At 28.3% G+C, this 16,009-nt stretch overlaps 1 protein-coding gene across 3 annotated transcripts in view; it reads left to right on the top strand.

The window, feature by feature from the left end:
- Positions 1-16,009, top strand: part of LOC111679324 (probable serine/threonine-protein kinase DDB_G0282963) — a 342,621-nt gene that overhangs the window by 237,641 nt on the left and 88,971 nt on the right. The gene's annotated exons all lie outside the window — the stretch shown is intronic.

Below are 16,009 nucleotides of genomic sequence, written 5' to 3' on the forward strand. Positions count from 1 at the left end.
TTTGTTGAAATTACGAACAAAAGAGGCCGAAAACTTCCAAACGTGCTAAAAGCTCGCCAGCGATGTTGCGGAAGTATACATATTCTTGTCACCAGTCGGAAAGATCGTCTAAGCGTAACGTGGAAAATACTTCTAAAACACCCGCAGAAGAAACTTCTAGATGACTCTTGGAAGTAAGGTATTGCCAAAGACTATTCTAGATGTGACTTGAAGTGGTAGTCACCTCAAGTATTTGTATCATCTAGAAGTGTTCCTATCTTATCTACTAGAAGATGAGATTTTTTTTCTAAAGGATGAGATTTCTCTTCTTCTATTTGTATAGTCACATAAATAAAATCTATAAAAATAAATCTAAATAAAATGAAATTTTGTAGTTTTTATTGAAATAATTGAATTTAAAATAGTAGAAAAATAATTGATTTAACAACTAATTTAAAAAATAATATATGATATATGTATCAAGAATTTAGAATTATTACCTTATAATAAGATAATTTTCAGGAAATCTGTATTAATCGTCCAGATGTTGACTAGTATACTTCCAAAAATTGTAAAACGTTGGACTCTAAAATATTTTTATACTGCATAAAGGTTATAATCAATCCATCAAATTGTATGAGTTATATTTTGGAGCGAATTAATCCTTTAACGAAATAACAAAAATAATTCAATAATAATTATTATTGAATATACATACTTTTGCATATATTGAAATTACCTGTTATACTTTAGGAAACAATAAAAATAGAGTTCTCTTGTGACTAATACATTTCTCACCAAAGTTTAAACGACATTTTTAACTGAACCGCGTGATAAAATAAGACATATATAACTTACCTTTTATATTTTAATTCGGTTAGAAATATTTTAATAGGACATTAGACAACATTTTCTTAAAAAATAAAATAATAAAAATTTATTAATTAATTTATTAACTGTTTCGAATCAATAAAAACATTACCTTTTATGAACATTTTTAAAATAAATTGGAATTAAATCGTCTAAGATCTGAAATTACTAAGTCATGAATTATTTTTAAAATTATTTACAGTGACTAACGATAGAAACACCTTAACGACCCTAAATGGAATATTGCTTTTGACAATAATACTGCTGTTTGTTGTTGGAGTTGCGCTGGATTTTTTTTAAGTAAAACTCTTTTTAAATTTTTGATTTTGTAATTTTAATTTATGTTATTTGTTAAATTCAATCCTTGTTTATATGTATTTTTTTGGTTTGTTCACTGTTTTGTTTTTATTTGAGTTCACAAATTTTGTTTTTTATTTTGATCTTTAACAAATTATTTTGATGCTTGTTAGCAAATTTATGAAAAAAAAAAGAAAAAGGAAAAGAGAATAAAAAACAAGTCAGTCAGATTTCTATATTCGGATGTTCTGAATCTTATATACCCTTCACCAAGTATGTTTTAAAAACAGTTTTTATTTATTTTGTATTTCTGCACACATGTCACACTAGAGTGCTCCAGCTCAGCATTTTGACCTCCAAGATTTTCCAATATGCGTTCATTAGCCAGTTTACTGTCCCATCCTTTTATGTAGACAGTGGACTTTAGGAGCACCGGAAGCTCGGACGATCTGCCCTCCCTCAGCTTAAGTGAAATTAAAGCTGAGAGAGGACAAATGGTCCATCACCACCCCCTATCCGCCACAACAACGCTAAACGAAATAAAAAACAAAATAAACAAGGCATCTAAACCAACAGACATCTAAACATACATAACGAAAAACACAGAAAAACAAAAACAAAAATAACTACGCAATGACGCACAGTGGTATAGGACAAAAAAAGAGAGAAATAATTCGGTAACTTCTAAACGGTTAATCCGATTTTAATGAAATTTGGTATGCATAAAGAGGAGGTGTTGTCGAGTTTTGGTTTTGAATTTGGACCTTATAGGCCAACCAGGGGCCCGGCGGGGGTTCCTTAAATTAGGACACCTCGGCTATGTTAAATTTTTTAAACGATCCTATTTCTTCATTTGAATTCCAATTTAAAATCGTATATAGAATCTCCTCATCGAGCAGTAAATTATCTCTAATAGTTTAGGAGATATTCGCATTTGAAAATTAAAATTTTAAAATTTTTACCATTAGATTTTTGATAATAGCGGGTCCAAATATTCCCGATTTTCGCCATTTTTTCTTTTATTCGCTTAACAACAAGTTTATATATCAAGCAGTGAAAGAATAATGTAAAAATCTTGACTGAGTCTAAAGTTATAGGCATTTTAATTTAAAAAATTAAAAAGGCGATTTTTTGCCATTTTTGGAGAAAAAAGAATCTTTTTCTTTTTAAGTTATCTAAAAAGTTTCTAAGAAGATGTATATAGAATTTATACTTTTTGGAAAGCTGACTACATTAAATACGATAAATGAAACAAAACCAAAAAATTTTTTATACCGAGGGGACCAGGTCCATCCAAAAAAAACCCTATTTTTATGGATAATTCAATTTTGAGCAAAAATTCTCAAATCGCATAGTCGATATCAAATTATAGTGACCTGTTTTATATGACCCAATATGTTCTTAATCATTTTGTAACGGGTTTCGATAACCCTGCCCCTGGTATGGATATTATAGGTAAAAAACCAAAAAATCTCATTTTTGGGATTTTTTAAAATTTTTTTGGGAATTCCGGGATTTCTAATAAGAAAATTCGAAATTTTTAATTTTGGATTTTGAGCAAAAAAATTTACCTAACTGTAAAATTTCATTAAAAAATATTCATAAATAAAATTTTTTATTGCAATTTGAAAAATTTGTATCTTTTTTTTAAAAAGTATTCCGCGAATTTTTTAATTTTCAAAAAAGTATTAAAAATTATATACAGTTGAAAAATTGACAAAATTACCTTTCCATTGATATATAACATGACTACATAATGTTTTTAAGTGGCAAATTAATTAGGGAAAACTCAACATCTTTTAGAAAATTTACCTAGTACTATTATTTTCATCAATATGTGTAAAGCTACGTTCAGACCTATAATATATTTGGTCCAAATATTTGTTATAAAATATTTATAAAGTTGCGTCAAACAAATGCAATATTTATTTCATGTTCAGACTTGAATAAATATTTGATGGTATTGTTTTATCAAACAGTGCAAAAATAATTTGATTCATACACACACATGTTTTGCAGCCATAGTATATCGTATATTTTCATGCAAGAAAAAACAATTTGGGATTTTGTTTTAATTTTAACTATTTTTATTAGGTTTAAAATAAAATTTTTATAATAAAAGTGTATAATATTAATATATAACACGATTGAAAAAACTTTGTTTGTCGAATCTGAACATAAAATATTTCATGTTAACAAACAGCAATGCGAATGATTTTCATAAAACAAATTGATTTGCTGGCAAATAAATATTTTCTCATTGTTTCATCAATGTGAACACCAAAAGTCAAATAATTTACGTCATTTTGGTAAAATAATTATTTGATATTTCAAACCAAATGTAAGATCAAACACCGCCAATTACAGCTGTTCTTTGTATATTTTCTGAAAAAGAGTGTTATCACCTCATACAAAATGTAAATAGTCGCTTATATGACTGGTTTTATTTTATTTTTTATAAAATATAAATCTGAGACAAAGTTGTAACATTTAATTGAAATTCAAGCAATTGCGTAAATTAATGATAATTATTATTTTTGTTGTTTGTTTTGTTATTTATTGGTTGGTAACAACATACTATATATAGTTATACTACATAATATATGCATCTATAGTCTAGTTTGCAGTCTAGTCCAACGGTTTCCAAATTACAATTAAATAAGAGATACTGTTATCTCGGAGTATGAAGTTAGGCCACATTTCATAATTCAAGGACAAGCTTATCGCAGATTTAAGTTTGTTAAATTGTAAACAAAAGTGTCCTTGTTTGGAAGGACTAAAATAATATATTTCCGAAACAGAGGTGACTCTTTATTCGTCTTCAATACGTTAATGCAGGTAATTTTATATATAAATATTCCATTCCGACGTGATACACAGATTTTAACTTGATTTTGTCGACCAATATTATTAAATTCACAGTACTTTCGCAAAGAGTTCAAGTCATATATTATGCGGATAAACGCATTCCGCAACAATATCGAAGAAGTTCAACTTTCTTATATCATTTTCCCGAAAAATTAGCTAACATACTCAGATTACCCGTCTGCAATCGCAAAAAAAATTTGCAACGTGACTCTTTAAGCACATGTCGACGATATTTGATGAAGAAACATTTTCGTTACCTTAAAGAAAAATCAACGTGAAAGATCTCACGATCATAAAATTAAACATCATGTTAACATTTCAACAATGAAGTCATTCTATCTTCAAAAACAGGCAATTGAAACATCTCTGAAATATTAATTATTCTCAATGTACGGGAATATTTTTTAGAAATGACATATCTACATCTGTTTGACCTTGGGATTTATGGACTATGAAATTAAAATTACATATTTAGAACAATAAGATATCAAAATATGTATAGGGGTCCGCGAAGTAAAAACCGGGGGAACCGCTGGTCTAGTCTATAGTCAAGCTATAGTTTAGTCTATAGTCTTGTCTATACTCTAGTTTATAGTATTGTTTATAGTCTAGTCTATAGGTTATAATCTAGTCTATAGTTTAGTAATTAATTGAGAAATTATTTAATTAATTTATTACTCAATTTATTTAAACAATTATTTATTATATTAATGGATATAAAAATATATTAATAATAAACAATTCTCTATAATTTTCAATTTTATAGATATGTAATTTAATGAAAATTATTTATAATTTGGTTATTTCCGGGCTTATAGCGATTTCAAAAAAATACCGTTCCAAACAACCAAGGTTTTTCGCTACATTGACTATACTAAATAGCAACAACATGACAGTAAAGATCCACCATCTATCTCTTTTCCACTTGCACAAGGTATTGAAATGTAATTTCAATACATTGTGCAAGTCTATCTATCTCTTTTCCACTTGCACAAGGTATTGAAATGTAAAATTTTTTTGTGGTAAAATTTTGATGAAAAACAATTAATTAAATGAAATTTTAGAATATATAGAAGTTAAATTTCAATGATATAGCTTTTTAGTAAATATAAACACATATATTTTTGGCTATTGGTTTGGTTGCGCATTAGATGTTCTTGTTGTTATGTTCCTCTTGCCTGCAAACAAAATCTTGTTTTTTTACTGTTTTATCCGTCAATTGCTTTACGAAATTATTTGTTGTAATGCGAACACCGGGCAAACAAACTTTTACTATTTGTATTGAATTGTTTTTGGCTTTGTTTCTTCAAACAAAACGTCAAAATAGATATACTCATTTTAAGCACATTATGAAATAAAAATGTATTTAATTTTTTGTTTTTAGGCAGAAATTTCTATGAAATCGTAAAAAATATTATTAAATAGTTTCTTTAACGGTTAACGAAAATGTTTCATGTTTGGCGCTCACATTGTGTTCACACTAAGAAAATATTTGTAGGTTGACAAATAAAAATGTTTCACGAAAACAGCTGATATTTTGTTTGCTCTTCAAAAATATTTTGTGTTCACATTACAGCCAACAAATATTTGATAAAAAACGTCAAATATTTGATAGGTGTGAACGTACCTTAAAAAATTTAAGAGTTAACCTTATGGATGAAAATAATAGTGCTAGGTAAATTTTCTAAAAGATGTTGAGTTTTCCCTAATTAATTAGTCACTTAAAAAACATTAGTTAGGCATGTTATAATCAATGGAAAGGTAATTTTTCAAAACTGTATATAATTTTTGAAAATTAAAAAATTCGCGAAGTTTTTGCGAAGATACAAATTTTTCAAATTGCAATAAAAATTTTATTTATGAATATTTTTGGATAAAATTTTACAGATAGGTAGATTTTTTTACTCAAAATCCAAAATTCGAATTTTCTTAGTAGAAATCCCGGAATTCCCAAAAAAGTTTTAAAAATCCCAAAAATGGGATTTTTTGCCTATTATATCCATACCAGGGGCGGGGTTATCGAAACCCGTTACAAAATGATTTAGAACATATTGGGTCATATAAAACAGGTCACTATAATTTGATATCGACTATGCGATTTGAGAATTTTTGCTCAAAATTTAATTTTCCTCTCGTATTTTATGTAAAGTCAGCTTTCCAAAAAGTATAAATTCTATATACATCTTCTTAGAAACTTTTTAGATAACTTAAAAAGAAAAAGATACCTTTTTCCCAAAAAATGGCAAAAAATCGCCTTTTTAATTTTTTAAATTAAAATGTCTATAACTTTTGACTCAGTCAAGATTTTTACATTATCAAGAGGTGTCCTAATTTGAGGACCCCCCACCGGGCCCCTGGTTGGCCTATAAGGTCAAAACCTACCAAAAGAAAGCAAACACCTCCTCTTTGTGCATACCAAATTTCATTAAAATCGTATTAACCGTTTAGAAGTTACCGAGTTATTTCTCTTTTTTTTTGTCCTATACCACTGTGTGATGATGATCCAAACATACAAAAAAATACACAGCTGAATAAAACCAAATACATCTACACACACACGTGTTCATCTTTTTCTAATATACAGTGTTGTTGCTTCTTTTTTAACAAAGCATGAAAAAATATGACATTTTTTGATGAAATTTTCAGAGGTTGTCTCGGATTTTTGCTCATATCTCCGTTATTTACCGACCGATTTTGCTGATTTTAAATAGCGATCTTCTAGAAAGCATGGGTAATAGAATTATTGAAGATTCGGATCTCGCCGATATCTGGGGTCCTCTAAAAACTGATTTCAACAGACAGACAGACGGACTTGGCTTAATCGACTCCGCTATCTATAAGGATCCAGAATATATATACTTTATAGAGTAGGAAAATTATATTATAGAAATTACAAACGGAATGACAAACTTATATATACCCTTCTCACGAAGGTGAAGGGTATAAAAATAGACTTCGTTTAAAAATAATGGAAGTGGAAGCCGTTTAGAGTTGTTATTTTTCCTAAAATAGTATTTTAATGTTAAATATGACAACTTACTTTTTAATTTTATTTATATAATCCTTGAAGATAATTACTTTTTTGTATTTGTTTAATAAACTTCACCAATTAACAAAAACTTCTTAAATGTTTATTAAAAGTTGACTTTTAACAAAATACTGTCATATTGTTTTTTATTATTAAAGTTTCACAATATATTAATTACACTATTTTTTGTAAATTCAATAACTAATTTAAGTTTTACAATGAATAATTAAAACTGAACATAACTAGACAAAATACAAAACATCACTGAAATTAGCAACATTTCCTATTTATTTATTTATTTATTTATTTATTTATTTATTTATTTATTTATTTATTGTTTTTTTTTCGCATTTACACTAAAACTATGGAGTATTTATATATTTTTTTGTACTCTTCTTACTATCATCCGGAAGTAACCTAAAAGTATACTTCCAGGCGGCATAAACTAGAAATCTATGTATTTTGTTTTTGTACAATGTGTGCTCTCGTCTGACAATCGTCCAGTAGTGGTTACAATCTAAACTTCCATATAAATAAAATAAAATATTAATGTGAACACTCTTCAAACTGTCTTCCAGAAGTGACAACATACAAACCAAGAAGATACAAATCCGGAAATAACGTATTTTGTTATTGTGAAATGTGTGTTCTCGCCTTAATATCATTCAGAAATCATTAAAACGTATACTTCCAGTTGAAAAAAATCAACAGTCATGTTTTTTTGTTTAAGTAAAACGGATGCACTCTTCTTACAATCATCCGGAAGTAACTTAAAAGTATATTTCTAGAAGACGCAAATTCGAAATCAATGTATTTTGTTTTTGTTAAATATTCATTCTCATCTGACAATCCTCCAGAAGTGTTTCCGCCGTAGCGTCTGTGGTGATGCGCAACAGTTTTGTCTTCTAAATGTTTGAAGGGATGTGTTTGTTCATACAGTAATTGCGCGCGCAAGATGTTTGTGCGCGGCAAATAATTCAACATTTTGACCTTCTGTATGACTTGAATGGCGAAGCCAAGATGAGTTTTAAACACTGAAATCACCAGTAACAATTTCGCTGTTCGAGCAACTCTCAAGAATCTTCAGTATGGAATCGGAAAGGGCGTCGAAGTTCAATATGGTAGCATCCTTTCCACGTTTGGACTTCTTTAAAGAAATCCGAATATACAGAGAAAAAAATTCGCTCTCAACCCGCGTATGTTGCAAAAGTCGATGCGAAAGCCACCTGCCATTACGATACAAGAAGAGATTCAAATCTATTGTGTATTTCCTTTGATATAGTGTTCCTACAATTAATTATTGTTAATGAAACTGCTTGGTGACCAGTGATATACCTTCATAGTGAAACAGTTTAACAACAATCAATATATAACACCAATATCACAAGAAATTATTGGTCAGAGAAAAGGGCCTTTTCCCTTTTCTCAATGACGCAATTTACGGAGCCATAAAAGCCCTGATGTCATTATGATAAAAAACGGCCTATTGTGTCAACACTATTAACAAGTTCCAACACTGTTGGAAATGATGATTTGTTCTGCTTTGGCTATTGTTGTTGTATATAGCGGTATTTTTATTTTAAATATCTCTTTCTGTTTTATTTGTGAATATTGTTCTTGTTGCATTTAAATTGTATTTTTATGTTATTGCGGACACAACGCTGGGGACAATATAAACATTAAATCACACGATAAACAACATTCAATTGCGGATAGATTAAAAACACGTGTGAACAGGACAGACGGCAGAACACTACTGATTTTGCAAAATTTGTGAATTCTTAGTATACCATATCGAAATATTACTTTTGAGTAAAGCTGACAACAAGTTCGCGTTATCATATACGGACAAAAACTTTTATTCGAGTAATTATTAATATATTTTAAGTAAGAAAATGTTTTTTTAGAATATATCTCAAAAATAAATAAATTTTTTTGTCACATTTCGAGTTTATGTGCTGTGAGGCCTGACAAATTTGAATTACTTTAAAAGTTTTCAAGTAATTTTTGTGTTTTATATCTTTCTGAAATGCCTATTCTGTGCACATTGCGATTCTTTTACAATAATGTTCAAAATTTATTATTAAATGGCCAAATTTGACCAAATTTGAGTTCTGTCGGATAAATTTTTTTCTTTCATACAAGCTTGGGACACTAATGTATATATTTTTATGCCAGATTTTGTGATCCTGAATCCAGGTGTAGTTACAACAATTTTGCATATCACGTTCTTGCAAAAAATAAATTTAAAAAAAAATTTATAATTGAAACCTGTAAAATTAAATTTAAGAAATCTATATTTATGAACCGTCTTGTCTACATGAGCAAAATTATTTATATGGCTATTTCATCTTTTTCTACATTTCTAGTGTATAATTAATTTAATAAAACATTTTTATATAAATTAAATAGTTTTTGATCATAAACTATTAAATTTTAGCAATATGTATTTAAGTTATAATTGAACAAAACTTTTTATATATTATTTTTTAATGTATATAAAATCAATTAACGTTAAAGAAATTATAAAAAGTTCTCTTTTTCTCTCTCTTTTTGCCAAAGAAAATTGCTAAGTCATGGTCAAAAATTAAAATTTTATAATTTAAACTTAAATATTTTTGTTTATATGAGAATAAAATTATTATAATTAGCATAATTTTATTTTACTAGGTCATATACAATAAAAAATGTGTTTCATCAAAATCGGTCCATATTTGTTAATTTTACTTTCTAAACGGTTAATCCGATTTTAATGAAATTTGGTATGCACAAAGAGGAGGTGTTGTCGAGTTTAGGTTTTGAATTTGAACCTTATAGGCTAACCAGGGGCCCGGCGGGGGATCCTCACATTAGGACACCTCGGCTATAGCAGTAAATTATCTCTTATAGTTTAGGAGATATTCGCATTTGAAAATTAAAACTTTAAAATTTTTACCGTCTTTAGTTTTTTGATAATAGCGGGTCCAAATATTCCCGATTTTCGCCATTTTATTTTATTCGCTTAACAACAAGTTTATATATTAAGCAGTGAAAGAATAATGTAAAAATCTTGACTGAGTCAAAAGTTATAGGCATTTCAATTTAAAAAATTAAAAAGTCGTTTTTTTGCCATTTTTTTGGGAAAAAGGTATCTTTTTCTTTTTAAGTTATCTAAAAAGTTTCTAAGAAGATGTATATAGAATTTATACTTTTTGGAAAGCTGACTTTACATAAAATACGAGAAGAAAATTAAATTTTGAGTAAAAATTCTCAAATCGCATAGTCGATATCAAATTATAGTGACCTGTTTTATATGACCCAATATGTTCTAAATCATTTTGTTACGGGTTTCGATAACCCCGCCCCTGGTATGGATATAATAGGCAAAAAATCCCATTTTTGGGATTTTTAAAACTTTTTTGGGAATTCCGGGATTTCTACTAAGAAAATTCGAATTTTGGATTTTGAGTAAAAAAATCTACCTATCTGTAAAATTTTATCCAAAAATATTCATAAATAAAATTTTTATTGCAATTTGTATTATTATTTTTATTATTATAAAAATTTGTATCTTTTATTATTATAAAAATTTGTATCTTCGCAAAAACTGAATAAAAACATTTTTTAATATTTAAAAAAAAGTATTCCGCGAATTTTTTAATTTTCAAAAATTATATACAGTTTTGAAAAATTACCTTTCCATTGATTATAACATGCCTACCTAATGTTTTTTAAGTGACAAATTAATTAGGGAAATCTCAACATCTTTTAGAGAATTTACCTAGTACTATTATTTTCATCCATAAGGTTAATTCTTAAATTTGTTACAGATATTAAAAAATGTTCAGGTATTATTTCTTAAACTGTAATGATTTTTACCCCTATAGGTCACTTTAATAGGTAGCTTATTAAAGTGACCTATTGAGGAAAAAGGTAGAATATCATAACCATTTAAAAAACAAGTAGGAAAGTATAGTCGGGCATGGTCGACCATACACCATGAGTATATTTTTAAAATTTTTATTTTTTTTAAAGAAACTTTTATGTTCAATATTACTATAATTCCAAAATATTTTAGCAAATATTAAGCAAAAATTTTTAAATGAGTCTTTATATAGGTCAAATATTGGCCGATCCTCAGTAAATTTGGGAAAAGGATTTATTTTAAAATAACAGTTATTTTTTTTGAGTTTCATTGCGATACAAATGGTTACAAGTCAAATTTAGATGTTGTATGGGGGCTAGGGTCAAATAAGGGCCGATCCTTACGAAAATCTGCAGTGTCATTTATACTTATATAAAACTTATTTGTGCCAATTTGTGAGAATATTTGACGTAACTATGGCATATTTTTAATAATATTTTTAATAATATTTTTAATAATAATTTTAATAATCTGTGATACCGGATATTTTATATATATATAATTATAATATATATATATATATATATATATATATTATATATATATATATATATATGTATATATATAATATTATATAATAATATATAAATATATATATATATATATATATATATATATATATATATATATATATATATATATATATATTATATATAATATTATATATATATATATATTATATATATATATATATTATATATATATAATATATATAATATATCCTTTTGTTACATACACTCCTTTTGTTATATATGTATATTGAAATTATAAATGTTAAAAAAACACCAAACAGCTTTCTTATATCTTTGGTCCCTCGCATTGGATTTTTTATTCTGCTAGGGTGGCAAAAAAGAGTGGATCCGAAGCCAGAATGTAAATATTTAGAGTACTCTCCTGACTTAAATATTATAAAAAATGTTTGGGGGAATTTCTTCTTGTAAAGTATCAGTCAAAAATAGTGTATGTTGATTGTTATATATGTAGTAAAACACAATTATCTAGAGTGATCAGATCAGTCAAAAATAGTGTATTTTGATTGTTATATATGTAGTAAAACACAATTATCTAGAGTGATTTTTGCGAATTGGAAAATTTGGAAATATTATCAATATTTTTATAAAATTTATAAAAGCAGAATATAACAATTATCAAAGTAGAATACCGCCATCAAAAAATGATAGGGGGTATATTCCGTTTGTAACACGAAATATTTGTCATAGACCCACAAAAGTACGTATATATATATATATATATATATATAATATATATATATATATATTAATATATATATATATAATATATATATATATATTATAATATATATATATATATATATATATATATATATATATATATATATATATATAATATATATATATATATATATAATATATATATATATATCCTTTTGTTACATACACTCCTTTTGTTATATATGTATATTGAAATTATAAATGTTAAAAAAACACCAAACAGCTTTCTTATATCTTTGGTCCCTCGCATTGGATTTTTTATTCTGCTAGGGTGGCAAAAAAGAGTGGATCCGAAGCCAGAATGTAAATATTTAGAGTACTCTCCTGACTTAAATATTATAAAAAATGTTTGGGGAATTTCTTCTTGTAAAGTATCAGTCAAAAATAGTGTATTTTGATTGTTATATATGTAGTAAAACACAATTATCTAGAGTGATCAGATCAGTCAAAAATAGTGTATTTTGATTGTTATATATGTAGTAAAACACAATTATCTAGAGTGATTTTTGCGAATTGGAAAATTTGGAAATATTATCAATATTTTTATAAAATTTATAAAAGCAGAATATAACAATTATCAAAGTAGAATACCGCCATCAAAAAATGATAGGGGGTATATTCCGTTTGTAACACGAAATATTTGTCATAGACCCACAAAAGTACGTATATATATTTTGGGTCCTTATTAAATTTTAAGACGATCAAGCCATGATCGTCCGTCTGTCTGTTGAAAACACGAAAGAGTCCGAACGGAATGGACTAGAGAGTTGGAATTTTCCAGAAATATCCCTATGAGTAACGTTATTGGTATTGAAAATTTGCCATATCGGTCCACGTTTTCGGATAGCTCCAATATAAGTGAACCCCCAAAAATCAGCCTTAACCGGCATATATGTTTTAAAGTAAATAAAAGCATAACGATGAAACTTGACATAAACAAGTTTTGTAAGAATTAAAATTTCTTTACCAAATTTTATGAGGATCGGTTCATATTTAACCCTATCCCCCATATAAAGTGCCCTCTAAAAAATAGCTTTACAGACACCTTCCAAAAATGAATTAACGCTTATTACCGTCTTAAAAATAAAAGTAAAGCAATGAAATTCGATAAAAACCTATGTTCAAACATATTTGAACATAGTTTTAAATCTTATTTTGATGCATGGGTTTGGTCATAAAAACTATTCGATTAGTTCACTTGAGTTACAAATAAATATTTATCGCTTAGTTTTTTATGACCTTTAGTAATAATAAGAATGCTAGCACTAAGATGCACATTAATTCTCCTGTTTATGTAACGCATAGATATTATGAGATATAATTAGAAATAGATCATATTCTTATCACTAGTGCACTTGAAAAACCCACCCTTAAATGGGAATATGAAATTGATAAGATTGAATGCATAAAAATAGTGCATGAGGCCTTATCTTAGTTCTAAGTTAGTTTTAAGATTTTCTTTAATAGTTCTTAAGTTTTTAGTTTTAAAAATAAATTTAGTGTTATTCAAGATTCGTAAGAGTGCTTTACAACCACTCGCGGTCTTGTAACATTCACCGGTAAATTTTGTATTTTTACAATACATTTTTTACATTTGGTCCTTCGAGCCGGATCAGTGCCGTGGCCAGGTTCACTGTTCGTGAAAAAAGCGTCAATCTCGGCTTCGACAGAGATTGAATTAGCAACAGCTAATTATAAATTTCATATATATGAAAAGTATATTAAAAAATAAATAAAAAGTATATAAAAAAGAAGTATACAATATGTCGACAACAATTGAAGAAGACCTAGAAACTAGGCTACGAAAGTACATGGAATCCATGATAATCTCCATTGAAGAAACGATGAGAGATGAGTTAAAAAGAGCTCTAAGAGAGCCTGAAAATGCTCAAAAAGAGCAAGAAGCTTCAAGAGAGCTAGAGGATGATCCAAAGAAGGACAAGGCGCCAAAGAAGGTTCCACGAGAACCAGTAAAAACTCCACAAGAGTAAAAGATGACTCCACGAGAGTCAGAAAATGCTCCAAGAGACCAAAAAATCTCTATAAAAAAAGAGATAATGAATGCTCCACGAGAGCTGGAAATGGCATCTATGCCAGAACGGGGTTCAAGAAACCAGGAAAAGACTCCACGTGAGTTAAAAAGTGCTCCAAGGGAGCATAATGAAGACTGTTGCGATGAAAAGAAGGAGGTAACGGAAAATTATGATGATGATCAAATGGTGGTTGCCGTTGAAGAAGATTATATGCATGAGGAAGATACTGATCCTATAAAACAAATTGAAGAGTATACACAGAACACAGAAGTGTTTAAAAAGATAACATTTAATCTATGCACTTGTTGTTATCGTGGTGAGCACGAATTGGAAGAATGCCCAAAATTTGCTTCTTTTTCACATGAGAACAAATTTTGGGAGATTGAAAAGAAAATGGAACGATCAAGAGAAGGGATATGCGGAGTTGTAAATTTGTTTAATTCTGTAAGCGATATTGACGAAAGAATTATAGAGTTGAGCAACTATATGAAGCAATTGGAATATTGCTATTCTCAGTGCGGTATGTTCGAAATGGACATAATGATTCAGTGGCACAGATCAAATGTCAAATACGAAAAAGTACTCCAATTGCTAAGGCAGAGAAGAGCAAAAATTAGTAAAGAAGCAGAAGACGAGAATAATGAATCTTATTACAAATACAGATTTATTTTTACAATTCAACACTCCGAAGAAACCGATTCAGTTAGAGGTTTGGCCAATTTTCCTGCTAAAATTTCCCCGGCAAGTCCCCACTATGGAGGATTTTATAATGGGGACAACACATACTTGGGTGCTTCTGCTTATCATGATGCTATTGTTGATGAAAAAGATGCACTAGGTAAACAACTCAACAATATCAACACTGAAGTTAAATATGCCGCTGAAAATGCTAATAATAATGCTGATGAAACCAATGCTATTGATAACACAACTGAAGCCAACATATGCGATGCGTCTTCTACTAAAGCCTGTGCAAAAGTGTGTATTAATACCAATAATGAAAATGTCGATAGTGACAATGATGCTGACCGTAATAATGGCGACGATAAAATGACCTATGATGAAACTGGGGCTATCGATAAAGAAGGAAGTGCCGAATTAGCCGAAGATGTTACTACCGATACTGGTGACGAAACATTCTCTTACGTCAACAAAGATAATAATACAGCCAATGAAGAAGAGTATCTTGATGGAGATTTAGAATTGAAGAAAGCGAGCCGGGAGAAGAGAGCTAAGCTGTGGTTGTGGGTTCCTGGCCAATGATTCTTTACCGGTTTATTATACATAAGTATTCATAAATTACTATATACATATTTAGACAAAATAATTATACATATATTTAGTATTTCCCCTGGCAGAATGTTCAAACATATTTGAACATAGTTTTAAATCTTATTTTGATGCATGGGTTTGGTCATAAAAACTATTCGATTAGTTCACTTGAGTTACAAATAAATATTTATCGCTTAGTTTTTTATGACCTTTAGTAATAATAAGAATGCTAGCACTAAGATGCACAATAATTCTCTTGTTTATGTAACGCATAGATATTATGAGATATAATTAGAAATAGATCATATTCTTATCACTAGTGCACTTGAAAAACCCACCCTTAAATGGGAATATGAAATTGATAAGATTGAATGCATAAAAAGAGTGCATGAGGTCTTATCTTAGTTCTAAGTTAGTTTTAAGATTTTGTTTAATAGTTCTTAAGTTTTTAGTTTTAAAAATAAATTTAGTGTTATTTAAGATTCGACCACTCGCGGTCTTGTAA

Source organism: Lucilia cuprina, chromosome 6 (genome assembly GCF_022045245.1).
Source record: "Lucilia cuprina isolate Lc7/37 chromosome 6, ASM2204524v1, whole genome shotgun sequence".
NCBI classification, from domain to species: Eukaryota; Metazoa; Arthropoda; class Insecta; order Diptera; family Calliphoridae; genus Lucilia; species Lucilia cuprina.